Source organism: Hylobates moloch, unplaced genomic scaffold, assembly GCF_009828535.3.
Source record: "Hylobates moloch isolate HMO894 unplaced genomic scaffold, HMol_V3 SCAFFOLD_2, whole genome shotgun sequence".
Classification (NCBI taxonomy): Eukaryota; Metazoa; Chordata; class Mammalia; order Primates; family Hylobatidae; genus Hylobates; species Hylobates moloch.
Window position 1 is genome coordinate 65200698 of NW_026652277.1, and position 17821 is coordinate 65218518.

A 17821-nucleotide genomic window follows, 5' to 3' on the forward strand; every position below is an offset into this window, starting at 1 on the left:
GATATATCTACTTTATAGGGTGGCATGAGCATTATCTGTTAGTGTAGGTAAAGTACTTAGATAAGTACCTGGCAAATAATAAGCACTCGGTAAATGTCAGAGTTTATTACCCAGTGTTCACATACCCAGAGATGCATCCGACTCACCCCACCTCTGTCCCCATCCACGCTGCTGTGAGGGTTGGCTGCTGATGGCTCTACCTGCACCCTTTCTTTGGAGAGTTACTCTCAGCCAAAGGGAGCAGCCTCAGCTAAAGGGTTACTCTGTGCAGCTCATGGTCAATGCCTGATGACCTACGGTACAAAAGGTTGCCCCCCTGCATCAACTTGATGACCTGGGGTACAAAAGGCTGGCCCTCTGTATGGACTTGATGTCCTGGAGTACAAAAGGCTGCCCCCTGCCTTAAAGTAGCAGCAACTTCTTAGGGCAAGCTGTGCTCCCAAGGTCCTCGTTGCAGCAGGCGGAAGCTAGTCTCCAACCCAGCATCCCTTCACCCTTCCCTGTCCTGCTGCCTCACTTCCTAACCCCTGAGGGCACCTCACTCAATCGCTTGAACAGGAGTCCCTGTCTCGGGCTCTGACTGTAGGTAGTTTGGTTGAGACAACCACTGTCACCGTCACTATCATCAGACAGGAGGAAATGAGACCCAGAGCTGTTAACAGGTTTGTCCAAGACCCAAGGTTAGGCACACAACTTGGAGGTAGTCAGGCATCAACTAGAAGTTCATTTGTTATTTTAGAGGAGTGCTGGTTTTTATGAGTCTCCAATGAGCCTTTTCTAAGAAACACTGACTGAATAAATTAACCAATAATCAGCTTGAAAAACACAAACTAAGTTACCTGAGGTAGGTGCAGAAGGTCACGACAAAAAGGAATCAATGGGAAAGGAAAACATGACAATTACATGCCTTCGTGGGTGGTGAGGACAGTGAGGACAGCCTTTGTTGAGTCCCGATCCCCTGAGATGAGACCAAGGTCCGGGCCAAGCGGGGGACCCCTCAGGCCTGCGGCATAGGTAAGGGGTGACAAAACGGATCACAACCATATCCCTGCTTGCCTTGGCCTTACCATGATCCCACCTATCTAGACACACCACCCCTCTTAGAACTCACCATCCCATGTGCCTCCACTGAGTACTCTTCAGCAATTCCCCACCACCCCCAGGCCCCCCAGCTCGAAGCCATCTCCATTTGATAATCCCATGAAGGTCATCAAATGCCATCCTTGCTTAGGTCAGCCCATTACACTGGACTATGAGGGCTCTGAGGACAGGAGCTGGGACTTGGATCTTTGCCTTACCCCAGAGGGGAGGGAAACGAAGGGAAAGAGAATGTGACAGACACTTGTGTTTGGTAGTTGTGAGGTAGGAATCAAGACCATGCTTCTCCTTGAGAGTGACAGCTGGGAGAAGTCTATCATCTTCAGGTTCTCCCAGCCACTGAAACTGATGAAGCCAGATTCTAATCCAAGTCAGTCCAAGCTGAAACAGACCAGGAAAAGGAAAATCAACTTCAGCAAGGCACTTAAAGACATTTGCTGTAATTAGATGGACGTTTTGATGGGAAAGGAGGCTGATGGGAATGCTTTGCAGGGCTTAGTGCAGGAGTTCTAGTTCTTTCTCAGTGTAAAAGTGTTTCTTTCCTCCCCTGGTTACAACAATAGCATATACTTGTGAAAAATTTGAATAACACAGAAGTGTATAAAACAGAAAATATCAGTGCCTGGTATTCTCTCTCATCCTCTGCAATATCTACTGTTAAGAGTTTAAATATAGTGGCTGGGCGTGGTGGCTCACCCCTGTAATCCCAGCACTTTGGGAGGTTCTTTATTTGTTAACGACTTCAAATCCTTTGTTGTGTATAGTGCAAATATTTTTCTCCAACTTGAATATCTTTCAGTCTTCTTTATGGTATCCTCTCTTGAACAGAAGTTTAAACTTTTTTTTTCAGAGTGGTAACATTTATTAGGAAGGAGAGATTTTAGTTAAACCTCCATGTGACACCCAGAAGAAACAGATGGTAACTGTCATTTCTAAACAGGAAAGAGAGAAGGGTCTGGACTCCCAGGTGACAGGTAGTTCAGCTGGACAATGGGGGAGTATGAGATTAGGGTGAGTGAGGCCACTGCTCACCACCCCTCCACTGAAGTTCCGTGGCTAAAATACTGTGACACCAGCCAGCCAGGGGAAAGCCGTCCTGCTCTCCGGCAAACACGGGATGTTGTTGGCGGCAGGAAGGAAGAATGTCACGCTCTCTCTTGGTGCTCCTCCGGGCTACTTTGCCGTTACTAACAGGGCTGAAGGGCCAGGTGGGCCGGCAGGTGTGTGGTTGGGCTGGCTTTGAGTGGTTCTGGTACTGGGGGGTGGGACAGACTATGAGGGGGATGTGGGCCACTACCAGGACCCTGATGGGTTACTCGGTCCATTCCCATTCTGGCTTTCAGAGGCTGGAGAAGCAGCAGGGGGCCGGGTGGTAGGCTGGGAAGCTGTAGGGTTGCTGTCATTCTGCACCACCTTGTTGGGGGCCTGCTGGTTGCTGTACTCTGAGTTTGGCTCATTGAAGTTAGGAAATTCAGAATAAACCATACAGAATTCTCAAGTCTTCTGTAGATCACCCCCATGACCAGTATACAGTGTCAGACAACCTGTGAAAACTGAAGCGTACGCTTTGTGGAGCTGGACAGCGTCCCCAGGCTGGATCAGATTGCCGATGTCATCACAGACAGAGATATTGAGGCTGCCCATTTTGTCCACCACTTTGCAGGTCCGAACCTTGTGCCCCTCCTTTGTCTTGGCCTGTCTCCAGCACAATGATGATAAGGTTCAGACTCCTGAGCTGGGCTTGATATCCTTCACAAAGGTCTCCGTCAACGTGCAGCCAGAGCCAACCAAACCATTTTTTTAGTTAGCTTCTTTTTTTTTTTTTTTTTTTTTTGAGATGGTGTCCTCTCTGTTGCCCAGGCTGGAGTGCAGTGGCAGGATCTCGGCTCACTGCAGCCTCCGCCTCCCGAGTTCAAGCGGTTCTCCTGCCTCAGCCTCCCAAGTAGCTGGGATTACAAGCGTGCAACACCACACTCCACTAATTTTTGTATTTTTAGTAGAGACGGGCTTTCACCATGATGGCCAGGCTGGTCTCGAACTCCTGACCTCAAGTGATCTGCTTGCCTCGGCCTCCCAAAGTGTAATCCCAAAGTGCTTAGATTACAGGTATGAGCCACCACTCCCGGCCTTAAATTTTTATACTGTCAAATTTATCTAGCTTTTATGTGTTTGGGGTTTCATGTGATGCTGGAAAGACTTCTTGTTCATAAATTAACAAGATCAAGAGTTTTGGAATGGAAATGGATTCTAGCATGTGTGGACCATTATGCTGAATTTTGGTGGACACATAAATACCTTTATCAGGCAAGCTATTTTTAAACGCTGTAATTACAATTTAATAGTAGGCCAAATAATGAAAAAAAAGTATCATAGAAATCAGAGCTACATTTAATTAAAAGTGAATATCTTTTTAGGCTGAGGCAGGAGGTTGGATCACCTGAGCCCAGGAGATTGAGACCAGCCTGGTCAACAGAGCGAGACCTGGTCTCTATAAAAAATTTTAAAATTAGCCAAGTGTGGTGTCACAGGCCTACAGTCCCAGCTACTTAGTAAGCTGAGGCAAGAGGATTGCCTGCTCCCAGGAGTTCAAACTTGTAGTGAACTATGATTGCACCATTGCACTCCAGCCTGTGTGACAGAGCAAGATCCTGTTTCAATAAATAAATAAATAAAGGGGGGGTTACATAATAGCACAAGTAACAAAAATTTCCCCCATAATTGCATTCCTCTGAATAACCACAGTTTATATTTTACTATTTTTCTTTCCAGTCTTTTTTCTAGTCTTGTGTACTTACATATATTTTTTAAACAAAATTGGGTTCATATTCATCTGGAATGGTCTTTTTTCACTGCATATCAGATTGTGGATTTGTGGGAGGACTAACTATTGTATACTCCATTACACAGTCTATGATTGAAATCTAGAAGTATTTGTTAACTAGAGAAAGTCTTTTAAGATGATAAGGTATATACCAAACAACCTTCTTTCTTCTTTCTAAAATGTCTCCATCCTTTGATCTTTTATCATCTACACTTATTTTGTTTTAGCCGCTTCTGTACATAACTGTTGAGCTGTGTTATCTTGGAAAGGTTTCATGTCTACCCACTCCCTTTTCACATTTTTACCATGCCTTTCTTGAAAATCACATTTTAGTGACACTTCTGAGTGATTTTTTCTTCTCTCTTTTTTCTTCTTCTCTCTCTCTCTCTTTATTTTTATTTTTTTATTTTTTTATTTATTTTTTTTTTTTGAGACAGGGTCTTGCTCTGTCACCCAGGCTGGAGTGCAGTGGCACAACCAGAGCTCGCTGAAGCCTCAGACTCCTGGGCTCAAGTGATCCTCTTCCCTCAGCCTCCCAAGTAGCTGGGACTACAGGCATACACCAACAATGCCTGGCTAATTCTTCTATTTTTTGTAGAGACAGGGTCTCACTATGTTGGCCAGGCTGGTCTCAAACTCCTGGCCTCAAGTGATCCTCCTGCTTTGGCCTCCCAAAGTACTGGGATTACAGGCATGAGACACCACGCCTGGCCCTGAGTGCCTTTACAATGGGACACGGAGACAGCTTTTGCTTTGTACAGCTTCAAGTTTTGTATAAATCTCAAACTATTCTATGTTCCATGGATGTGGCCTTCCATCTCATCTCATTTCAGAGATACTCTTCATTTCACTGGATCGCTAACTTCTCCTGAGTGCCTCCTGATATGCTGGTCACACCACTGTCATCCTCCAGTTCCTGACAAATCCAACAACTGCTGAGCCAGAACAGCCACCTGGGCTGAATTGTGCCTGGTGGTCACAGTAGAAGCACAGATAATGCAGCTAGATGGCGCTCACATCCACACATTTCTGAGGAATTAGGCACCAACGTTCAAGATGTTTTCCATTAGTTCCCAACCTTGAGTTTACAGACTTGGGAGAGGAGGACCAGTATACTTAGGCACATGAAATATCTGCAAAGAAATGCTAATATATGCATTTCCCAAATGAAACTGACATAAAATGAGTACAGCATGTTGGTTGCTCCCCTAAGCCCTAAACTGTCCTCCCTATGAGACAGGTACAGTACAATTACATCTTTCCTTTCAGAGGAGGCACTAATAGATTTAATAGTTTTCCCAAGGCCACAGGGTCAGAGGCATAAGTCAACCCAGGTAGCTCGCTCCAAAGCCACACTTAATCACAATGAACTGGCTCAAGAAAAAGGAGAATAGAATGACATCAAACCAACAGTGGTGACCCCCGGGAGTCAGGCGTGCTGGGAGACTACACTATTTACTTTCCACACGAAGCTCTGTACTGTTGAAAATTCTGTCCCCAGGCATAAACTATCATGCTTTTAAATTCAATACTTTTTATAAGAATAATATAAGAGCATAAAATACTACTCAACTGTGGTCAAAGGCTAATTCAGGAATTGCGGGTTTTGAAGCTTGTTTATGGAAGAAGGAGACTCTAAGGATAAGAATTAAAAATAGAAGTACAAAATTACGTATAAAAGTAAATATTTATGGCCAGGTGTGCTGGTTCCCACCTGTAATCCCAGCACTTTGGGAGGCCGATGCAGGAGGCTTGCTTGAGCTCAGGAGTTCAAGACCAGCCTGTGCAACGTAGTGATACCCCATCTCTATAAAAAAGTTAGAAAAACGAGCTGAGTGTGGGATAGTCCGAGCTAGCTGGGAGGCTGAGGTGGGAGGATCACTTGAGCTCAGGTGTTGGAGGCTACAGTGGGCTATGATCGCGCCACTGCTCTCCAGCCTGGGCTACAGAGGGAGACCCTGTCTCAAAAAAAGAGTGAAAGTTTATTTAGACTGAAATATGAAATCGTAACAAATTACACATTTTTTATTTTATTTTTTCTTTTTTTTTTTTTTTTTTTTTGAGAAAGGATCTCACTGTGTCACCCAGGCTGGAGCACAGTGGCACTATCATGGCTCAGTGCAACTTCCACCTCCCAGGCTCAAGTGATCCTCCCACCTCAGCCTCCCAAGTAGCTGGGACCACAGGCACCCACCACCACAACTGGCTGATTTTTGTATTTTTTGTAGAGGCAGGGTTTTGCCATGTTGCCCAGGCTAGTCTCAAACTCCTGAGCTGAAGTGATCCACCCACCTCCACCTCCATAAGGGCTGAGATTACAGGCGTGAGCCACCATGCCCGGCCACACATTTTTGAAAAGTGACAAATACCACAAACATAACAAAATCCTGAAAAATGACATAACCTCTACAATATTTTTTCCTATTCTTTGGCTGCATACTTTTCATATGATCAGCTCTTCACATAACAACTGTGTAATATCATTTTCATGGAAAGAAGACAAAGCAATTCAAATGCATTTTAAAATGCCATTATATTGGATAGAGCTACATAATTGTTTAATTGAATTCCCCCTATGCCGTGTACAATAACCTATGGATGAATATGCTTGGGAGCTTTGTGACAAGAACACTTAGGGTACTTTGCTGCAATTTGAGTGCTTTTGAATGTCTTTTTGTCTGGTGTTGCCAGGTTTCATCAGGACAAGTTATATCAGATATGCTAAGACTGATTGAATATGTTGGTAGACATAAAATGCAGTTTGGCATGAATAAAAATGATACTTCACAGTTTATAGTATTGCTACAGCTTTGTGCTCTACAAACACGAGAATTCTAATCAATTCTGTTTTGCATTGATTCCTACTTTAAAAGTATGATAGCATGGTACATTATAATTGTGTATACCACATTTCTGAGTATTTTCCTGAAGATAATTTCTGTCTTGACTAGACATCAGTGAGAACCAAATATTTCACTCATAATTGTGTACAGCTGATGATTGAAAGAACATTCCACAGACTAGCTTCTCATTCTGCACATTTCAACTCTTGCTTCTTCTTCACTCCCACATGCTTCCAGTGTCAGGCATCACAGGAAATATTTAAATCGTAATAACACCCATGATGCCACAGAGCATGCACTGAGCAAGAGGGTTCCTGGAAGCCTAGAATACCCTAGAATAACCAACAATTTCTGGACTCTACATGGAAGTGTGAACCATATATATAGATCCCATTGGACTCAAAACAAACAAATCTCCAACTCAACTTCTCCTTAGCTGGATTCCCCAAAATGCTCGTGCCTCTCCATCACCACACAACTCCTCAAGGGAAAAGTGATGCAGGGGCAATCAGAGTCAACAGCATCCTTAGTTTATGACAGCTAAAATCTTACTTTTACATTTTTACCAAAAGCATGTGACCATGTGAACCCACGCAAAGGTGCTTCTGGGATCTTGGAAGTCATTCGTATAACTAGCAGGTCTTAAAGTTTCAGCTCCTTTCTAGAAAATCTACTCTGATTGTGGTGAAGATGATCACTGCAACAAGAGCCAGGCTCATGGAGAAAGCAGTGTGTACTGGAGTTGTCGAGAAAAACTTCTTGTAGGAGACAGGCACTGAGCGAGGCCTTAAGTCATTGGTGGGATCCAACAAGCAGAGGAATAGGAAGGGAGTCTAAGCCACAAAGTTTCTGCATCTGCCAAAAAGTAGATATGCATGTATGTGGATGTAAAACGTGTTTTCCTGCCAATGAAAACATTTTTCCATCACTGGCTTAGAGCTACCTAATAAGAGCCAATGGCAATACATTTACACATCACTAAAGAATGAGAAGTGAACTTTCTTCCCAGTCCCCTCTCCCCATCACCATCAGCAAATAATCACTCCCAAGCCAAGATCAACCAGAGCTGCAGCCATTTGGCACACATGTGTTCCCCATCCACCTCTTCCAACCTGGGATCCAAAAACCCTGGATTTACACCCCAGGCAAAGGAGAGACTGGCCTGAGACTAAGTCTTCGGTAGTAGATGCAGGACGCAAAGCCTGGTGAATGCCAGTCCAACCAGCTTGAGGAAGGAAGATTCATGACCAGTTCTCACCCCTCTTTCGCTTGAATATCTTGTGTGCCATTACCTGGAGGAAAGGAGGAAGGAAAGGAATGTTTCCTGCCAGAGGTAGCAGCTCTCCCCTCATTTGGAAGCCTCTGAGTTGATTTTGGCCATGTCCTTCTGCCTGTTTCTTTAACATGCTGCATTAAGCCTCAGCTTTGCTCCTCTTGCTCCTGAATTCTATTTTGAAATATCAGAGAAATGCTCCCAGGAGGACTTTGAATGTGAGCACTCTTTATAGGCTACTTTAAGGAGCTCCCAGCTCAGGCCAGGGTCAGGCAACAACAGCTAAACCCAAACCCATGAGCACCGTGGTCTACCCAGGAAACCACAAAGACACAAATGTCACTGAGTCCACCACCATTCGTTTAGCACCTACTGTATGCTGGGAGTGCTCTTAGAAATTAGGGTGATAATCCTAAGCCAAAAGAACAAAGCTGGAGGCATCATGCTACCTGACTTCAAACTATACTACAAGGCTACAGTAACCAAAACAGCATGGTACTGGTACCAAAACAGATATATAGACTAATGGAACAGAACAGAGGCCTCAGAAATAACACATCTACAACCATCTGATCTTTGACAAACCTGACAAAAACAAGCAATAGATGAAAGATTTCCTATTTAATAGATGGGAAAACTGGCTAGCCATATGCAGAAAACTGAAAGTGGACCCCTTCCTTACACCTTATACAAAAATTAACTCAAGACGGATTAAAGACTTAAATGTAAGACCCAAAACCATAAAAACCCTAGAAGAAAACCTAGGCAATACCATTCAGGACATAGGCATGGGCAATGACTTCACAACTAAAACACCAAAAGCAATGGCAATAAAAGCCAAGATTGACAAATGGGATCTAATGAAACTAAAGAGCTTCTGCACAGCAAAAGAAACTATCATCAGAGTGAACAGGCAACCTACAGAATGGTAGAAAATTTTTGCAATCTATCCATCTGACAAAGGGCTAATATCCAGAGTCTACAAGGAACTTAAATTTACAAGAAAAAACAAACAACCGCATCATAAAGTGGGCAAAGGATATGAACAGACACTTCTCAAAAGAAGACATTTATGCTGCCAACAAACATATGAAAAAAAGCTCATCATCACTGGTCATTAGAAAAATGCAAATCAAAACCATAATGAGATACCATCTCACACCGGTTAGAATAGCAGTTATTAAAAAGTCAGGAAACAATTGAAGCTGGAGAGGATGTGGAGAAATAGGAATGCTTTTACACTGTTGGTGGGAGTGTAAATTAGTTCAACCGTTGTGAAAGACAGTGTGGTGATTCCTCAAGGATCTCGAACCAGAAATACCATTTGACCCAGCAATCTCATTACTGGGTATATGCCCAAAGGATTATAAATCATTCTACTATAAAGACACATGCACATGTGTGTTTATTGCTGCACTGTTCACAATATCAAAGACTTGGAATGACCCAAATGTCCATCGAAGATAGACTGGATAAAGAAAATGTGGCATATATATGCCATGGAATACTATGCAGCCATAAAAAAGGATGAGTTCATGTCCTTTGCAGGGACATGGATGAAGCTGGAAACCATCATTCTCAGCAAACTAACACAGGAACAGAAAACCAAACACCACATGTTCTTACTCATAAGTGGGAGTTGAACAATGAAAACACATGGACACAGGAAGCGGAACATCACACACCAGGGCCTGTGGGGAGGTGGGGGATAGGGGAGGGATAGCATTAGGAGAAATACTTAATGTAGATGACAGGTTGATGGGTGCAGCAAACCACTGTGGCACATGTATACCTATGTAACAAACCTGCATGTTCTGCACATGTATCCCGGAATTTAAAATATAATTTAAAAAAGAAAAAAAAACTATTTTAAAATTCATATGGAACCAAAAAAGAGCCCAAATAGACAAGGCAATTCTAAGCAAAAAGAACAAACCTGATGGCATCAAGTTACCTGACTTCAAACTATACTACAGAGCTACAGTAACCAAAACAGTATGGTACTGGTACAAAACCAGACCCATAGACCAATGGAATACTATGCAGCCACAAAAAACAATAAGATCATGTCCTTTGCAGGAGCATGGATGGAGCTGGAGGCCATTATCCTTAGAAAACTAATGCACAAACAGAAAACCAAATGCTGCACGTTCTCACTTATAAGTGGGAGCTAAATGATGGGAACATATGGACACATAGAGGGGAACAGTGCACACTGGGGCCTACTGGAGGATGGAGGGTGGGAGAATGTAGAGAAGCAGAAAAAATAACTCTTGGGTACTAGGCTTAGCACCTGAGTGACAAAAGCATCTGTGCACCAAACCCCGTAACACAAGTTTATCTATGTAACAAACCTACACATGTACCTCTGAACCTAAAATAGAAGTTAAGCATAAAAAAACACCAACTCTGGAGGCAGACTAGTTTTCAATCCCAGCTCCAAAATTGACTGTCTCTGTAACCTTGGGCAACTTACTTCTCTGTGCTTCAGTTTTCTCAACTGGAATATGGGGATAATAATACAGTTGATGTGAGAATTAAACCAGCATCTGGCAGTATATAAGTGTTACTCATTATTATTTAGCCATCACTGCATTTCTTTTAAAAGTAAATAAAAACAGGAACTTACAATTTAGTTGGGGGTGATGGGCAGGATAATATGGACAACTCATACCAATGTCTCTTCTATAAATCTAATTATTTTTGCTTTTGTTTTTTAAGCAAGACATAGCTTACACAGAACATACAAAAGAAGAAGTATTTATTGAAGCACTCTGCCAAGTGCTTTAACTTAATTATATTAATTAATCCTCCAGAAACTCAATGAGATAGATATCATTATCCCTAATTTGCAGATGAGGAAACTAAGGCTGGGAGGCTTTAATTAACTTGCCCACAGTTCCACAGCTAGTAAGTTGCAGGGCAATGATTTGAGCTCGAGTCTCATTCTAATTCTTAAGCCCTTTTGCTACTCCATGAAGCACCCAAAGAGTTTCAAAAACAGTTACTCACTGTTTTTAACCCACTATTAAAACTGTTGATTTGCAGAGTAAACCATTCCTCTGCCAGGCATCCTCAAAACCACATCCAGCTGACTTACTAAGAAACTGAAAGGTAGTGTCATTAGAGAAGGTCACAGAGGCTGGGCACAGTGGCTCATGCCTATAATCCCAGCACTTTGGGAGACCAAGGTGCGTGGATCACCTGAGGTCAGGAGTTTGAGACCAGCCTGGCCAACATGGTGAAACCCCGTCTCTACTAAAAATACACAAGTTAGCCGGGCATGGTGGCGGGTGCCTGTAATCCCAGCTACTCAGGAGGCTGAGGCAGGAGAATCACTAGAACCCAGGAGGCGGAGGTTGCAGTGAGCTGAGATCTCACCACTGCACTCCAGCCTGGGTGACAGAGCGAGACTCCATCTCAAAAAAAAAGGAAGAAAAAAAAAAGAGAAGGTTACAGAAACACTAGGAAAATCTCGGTTGACAGCAACTATCTTTTAAAATCTCCCAGGCTGTGCCCAAGCTCTAGGGGATTTCATAAATCCTTAGCTAACTTGGGACCCCTGGCTACAGGGATTCACAGGAATATGACAGATTCTGGTGTGTTTATTATACACTTACCGGGCTCCCAAAGACACCCTCCTGGAGCTCCTATTCACTAACCAGACAAGAATGAGTTGGGGACTAATCCATTTATCAAATAGAATAGCCTAAATTTGTACCAGGCAGACGCTGTGTAGATTTTTTTCTTTTCATCAGGTATTCAACAATGGGCAAGAATTTTGGGGTCTTGGTCCACAGTTGCTCAGAAGGCCCCATTCCCCAGAAGCATGACCGAGAGCCTTGGGGAAGAGTGACTGCTCTGTGACTTAAAGAAAGTTGTAGCCAGATTTGGATAGTGTCCAAGTCTTTACAACTAATCTCCTCCTCTTCTCTTCTAGATGCCATCAACCAAAGGGTGTTAAGGAATGTGTTAATAATTCCCAGGAGAAATTGGCCAGGATTACCTAGTCATGACTAATGAAGCTGTCATCTGCCATTCCTTCCTGCTGTTTAATAATGCCTTCTAAAGAGTGCTTTATGAAGATGGATAGTATTATAATGCTGCACCCAAGAAACTGGCACGATGTCAATGAAAACAGGGGCCAGCTTATTTTGCATGCCACTCTATTTTTCATTACGCTCCGCAATAACTTGTTATTAAATGAAAATGAATTTGCCATTAGGGACTAGGTACTATTTAATAACTGTTCAGCAATGTTTCATGATTTAATTTTTTTGTTTTTGTAACTAGTGCAGCAGCCATGTGAATAAATGTCATTCTGGGTTAAATGAGGTTGAATTTTCTAGAACAATCTTAAAGGTTTCATGGAACTTAGTCATTAAAACTAGATGTGGTTTGAAGCTTGGTTTACCAAATCCTAACTTTGAATTGACCATCTTAAAAACAGGAAGAGTGAGGAAGACTCTCTCCCTGAGTAATCTCAGAAAATGACTAGGAAGGTAAGCATCGTGCCTTATAGAGAATTCCTAGAGGGGGTAGGGGACTTGCTGGACAGCAGTCTCCTCAGTAGCCTCCCCAAAGAGTATGTCTCAATCAAGATAGTCAATGCTATTTTGGAATAACAAATAAACCCCAAATTTTAGTGGCTTAAAATGATAAAGGTTTGTTTCTTGCTTGTGCTACACATCCACTGCAGGGCTGTATATCTGTCATGGGTTATCTTGAAAGCCAGGATGATCAAGCACCCACTAACTGGAATGATGACAGAGGGAAAAAAGAGCTCTGGAGGGTCTCAAATCAGCCATTAAAAGCTTGATCTTGAACTGGTCCCATGACCCCAACCCAAGAAGTGGGAGAGGGCCAAGAATTACAATTTTACTGTGTACTCAAAAGGCAGAGATAGCATATCTAGTGATCAGTCCTAGTGGGTACTAATGTGAGATCAAAATGAGGATTTCATTACAAGTCTAAAGGTTCAAAAGTGCCTCTTGCATTCTGAGAGAAACCTCTACTTTCCCAGACTCACCTTTTCGCTGTGGTCACAGACATCCAGGCAGCCTCGCTTCTTTCCTGAAAGCCGGACATTCCCATGGTCCCTCCTCTTCAAGGAATCAGCCATCCCAGGACTTGTTAACACCATGTGATCTGTGACTTTAATTCATGTCAATCTGGTTATGTGCTTGAAAATTGCCAGGGTATTTATGAATTATCAGTATCATTAAAGCTCAGATGCATGTGGATAATAAACAATCCTTCCCCTTCACCTATAAAAATCCAAAGCTGACATAGAATTTATGCTATTTAACATAGAATTTCTTGGCATTTTTTAAACAAACTGTATAAGGACTGAATTACTGCACAAAGCATTGCCTGCTTTTCAAAGACTGGGACCACATGATTTAAATGTAACAATTTTTTTCTTTTTTTTTTTTGAGATGGAGTCTTATACTCTGTCGCCCAGACTGGAGTGCAGTGGTGTGATCTCAGCTCACTGCAACCTTGGCCTCCAGAGTTCAAGCAATTCTTCTGCCTCAGACTCCTGATAGCTGGGATTACAGGTGCACACCACCATACCCAGCTAATTTTTGTATTTTTAGTAGAGACTAGGTTTCACCAAGTTGGCCACGCTGGTCTCGAACTCCCAACTTCAAGTGATCCACTTGCCTTGGCCTCCCAAAATGCTGGCATTACAGGCGTGAGACACCATGCCCACCTGTAACAATTTTCTACACAGCCATGGTGTTTATATATATATAGGTCTTCATCCATGGTTTCAGGATCATAACCCCCATAGTCTTTTGTTATAATTTTGGGGTGCTGTAGGCCTCAGCAGCAGGTCTCAGGAAACAGAATCTCTCTCTCTGACCTTCCCCTGTCCTCCTTTCATCTGCCTAAGGCAGGACTCGAAACTGATTATAGGTCAGAAGTCCCTCATTCCAGAGGGGTCCTGCCCCATACCCTAGAGGAAGGAAGGCTGCACAGAGAGGCCAAGAAAAGCCTAAACACACAGGCCTTGCTGGGTTTTGATAAGGTGCTTTTTGTCCAATCGCATTTCTACATGGTTTTCTATCATGCCTATGCAATGAAGTCTCCGTAAAGATCCAGGAGGACAGGGCCTGGAAAGCGTCAGGACGGCGGAACTCAGGAGGTTCCTGGAGGGTGGGGGGCTGCAGTGGGGGATGAAAGCTCTGTGGCCCTTTCCCCATACCTTACCCTATGCATCTCTTCATCTGTATCCTTTGGAATATTCATTATAATAAGCCAGTAAACATGTTTCCCTGGGTTCTGTGAGCCACTCCGGCAAATTAATCCAACCCAAAGAGGGAATCGTGAGAACCTCAACTTGAAGCCAGTCAGTCAGAAGTTCTGGAGGCCTGGACTTGCGACTGGGGTCTGGAGGTGGCAGAGTGGGGGCAGTTTTGGGGACTGAGTTCTCACTCTGTGGGATCTGATGCTACTCCAGCATCAATGTCTGCTGCTTGGTGTGTGGGGAAAACCCCCCATGCCTTTGGTCACAGCTTTCTCCTGTGTTGGTGGTTGTGGTGGTGGTGTGAGAGCAGAGGAAAAACAGTTTGAAGAGTTTTCCCCAAATAACTGAGGATGGTGAATACAAAAGAACTTGTATAATTTAAGGAGCCTCTCAAATGGCCTATTAAGTATTCTGTGTGATACTTTGTATTAAGAGCGATCCTCACTGAATTGTGAAATTGAAGCCTAAGTGTATCCTTAGAGAAGAGCAACTATTTCCGAAACATATTATTAGAGGTTTCCTTATTATATTAGTCTGGGTTCCCCTAGAAGCACATCCCAAGACAGAACGAGTACAAGTGATTGATTCAGGAAGTGATCCCAGGAAGTCAGGGAGGGGAAAGGGACAGTGAGCCAGGAAAGGGCATAAGCCCAATACGGTGCACATTCATGAGAAGGAGACCATTGTGGGCAGCTGGAGTGCAGGCTTATTGGCAACCGATAACTGCTGGGTGGGTGGAGGTATCCTACCAGAGGGGTGAGGCAGCCAGGTGTATATACCGCAACCCTCATTCATCATTGGTGAGGACTGTCCCCTCAGTCAAAGGGGATCATGGGAATGATGGAAGAGTTGCTCCCAAAATCTACATGGAGAAGTACGTCTGTGTAGCAAAGGAGTGGACCGTGGTGGCCATGAGAAGGCTCCTCACAAACCTCCAGCCTCAGAGAATATCATTGATCAAGGGCCCCAGCAGCTGCTCCCTGAAATCGATGTGCTAAGGCAGACCCTTTCCTGGAAAATGCAGGGCTCCTCTGACAAATTGTGCTCAAAGCCTCTCCAGGGACCTTTGCCAAACTGCCCTTAGACTGGACAGGGGTCTAGAATGCTTCTGCCCACCCTCTCTCCTTCACTGGAAGATTAGATTTGCATTGCAGTCAATGGCTCTCTCTGCCTTTTCCAGATCCCTCCTCACTTTCTCTTGCATGAGCATTTTCCCTACTAAAATATTGCATATTTAATTCCATCTTGGTGTCCACCTCTAGAGGACTCAGACTAACAAAGACAGTAAGTGTGGTGACGTAGCAGCACTTTGTACATAGTATTGAATACGAATACATTAGATGGATGGATGGCGTGATGGTTAATTTTATGTGTCGATTTGACTGGGCCATGGAGTGCCCAGATACTTGGTCAAATATTGCCCTGGGTGTGTCTGAGAGGGTGTTTTGGGTGAGATTAACATTTAAATCGGGAGACTGTGTAGATTACTCTCTCTATTGTGGGTGGGCCTCATCCATTCAATTGAAGGCCTGAATAGAACAGAAAGGCTAAGAGAGAATTCTTCAGCCTGACTGCCTTCAAACTGGGACATCACGATTTTTACTGTCCTCAGACTCAAACTGAGCTATTTGCTCCTCCTGGTTCTCAAGGCTGTCAACTCACCCTGCAGGTCTTGGGACTTGCCTGCCTCCATGACCACCTGAGCCAATTCCTTATAATCTCCCTCTCTCTCTCTCTCTCTCTCTCATATATAATATAGATTATATTATATGCTAAATTATATAATTTAACATAAAGAAATTTATGAGGATGTTTATTATAATTTATACACGTAGGGGTGTGTGTGTGTCTATATATATGTAAGGGCTCAATAGGCTCAGAAATGTCACTTCTTATATTCTACAAAAAAAGGGTTTGGAATCTGTTGAATCAAAACTCAGGTCCCATTTTGTGGTATGAAACAGCTCATCACAAAACATTTTCACAGCTTGTTTCTAGATTTTAGGGCTTGATATTCATATGTTTGTGTAAAGGCTCAATAGTTTTATATAGGCTTAGAACATAAAATACATGTTCTGTTTCTTTGGAGAACACTGACTAACATAGATGGGTAGATGGATGGATGGAAAGTTGGATGGATGGATGGATGGATGGATGGATGGATGGATGGATGGATGGGTTGATGGGTGGGTGGGTTGGTGTGTGGATGGATAAATATGAGGTCGTGAAGGAGGATATCTCTGTGGTTCAGGGTCATCAGGGGAAGCTTCCCTGTGGAGGAAAGACTTGAACTTGAAGGACAGGTGAGAAGGAGGAGAACATTAGGGAGTGGGAGGTAGAGGAAAGAAATCATGGACAGCAAACACTAAGAGGAGGCAGACTCAGAGCATTTGGGGGACAGTGAACAAACCAGTATGGTTGGATCCAAGAGTCTGTAAATAGGAAGAGTGTGAGTTATATTTAGTGAGATAATGAGATTGAGATTCGAAACCAGTTTGCTTCCCCATAGAGTACACTTTCACACCATTACCTTAACTTCCAGGTGAATACCTTTGGTCAAAGAAAAAGATGTGATATGTTTATTCTTTTCCAAAAATATTTTAAAGTGCAATTCCTTCAAGAGGCATGGAGGTCACCTCCTCAGGAAAGAATTCCCTGTGTAACCCTGTGTAACATAGGAACTCTTATCATGTTCTATCTTAGCACCCAACTTCCTTCTTTCCCAATATTGATCATAATTTGCACAATTTGCATGCTCATTAACTGACTGTTTTTCCCAATCATCTTTCAGTTCCATCAAGATAGAGACCTGCACTATTCACCCCAGCACAGTGCCTGGTTGACTGGATAAAACACGGCAGCTAGAAATGTGAGATTTAGGGCTGGGCACGATAGCTCACACCTATAATTCCAGCACTTTTGGAGGCCGAGATGAGTGGATCACTTGAGGTCAGGAGTTCAAGACCAGCCTGGCCAACATGGTGAAACCCCATCTCTACTAAAAATACAAAAATCAGGCAGGTGTGGTGGTGCTCGTCTGTATTCACAGCTGCTTGGGGCGCTGAGGCAGGAGAATCACTTGATCCTGGGAGGTGGAGGTTGCAGTGAGCCAAGATTGTGCCACTGCAATCCAGCCTGGGCAACAGAGTGAGATTTCATCTCAAAGAAAAAAAAAAGGAAAAAGATATGTGAGATTTAGGCTTATTATATCCTAGCTCCATTAACGACTCTAACAGCTTGACCTTGGGCAAGTAACTTCAGCTTCAGTGTCTTCATCTGCAGAATGAATGATAATACCTCACAGCACTATCATGAAGATTAAATAGGATAGTTTATATAAAGCACAGTGCCCCGTACATGGTAAGCATTCAATAAAAGGTTGCTATTGTTTGTTATTACACCTCAAGACTTCTTGGTGTCATTTTTCTGCTGGGTGAAATTGCCTCTGACCAATTAATTAAGACAGACATTGAGAAAGAAGCTTTAATCATTTGAATCATGACATCTAGATCAATGACTCCTTGTACTTTTTG

General features: G+C 43.3%; 1 pseudogene; it reads right to left on the minus strand.

Moving 5' to 3' along the window:
* Positions 1-899: 899 nt before the first annotated feature.
* Positions 900-13157, minus strand: LOC116476556 (SOSS complex subunit B1-like; annotated as a pseudogene).
* Between the last annotated feature and the right edge of the window lie 4664 nt (positions 13158-17821).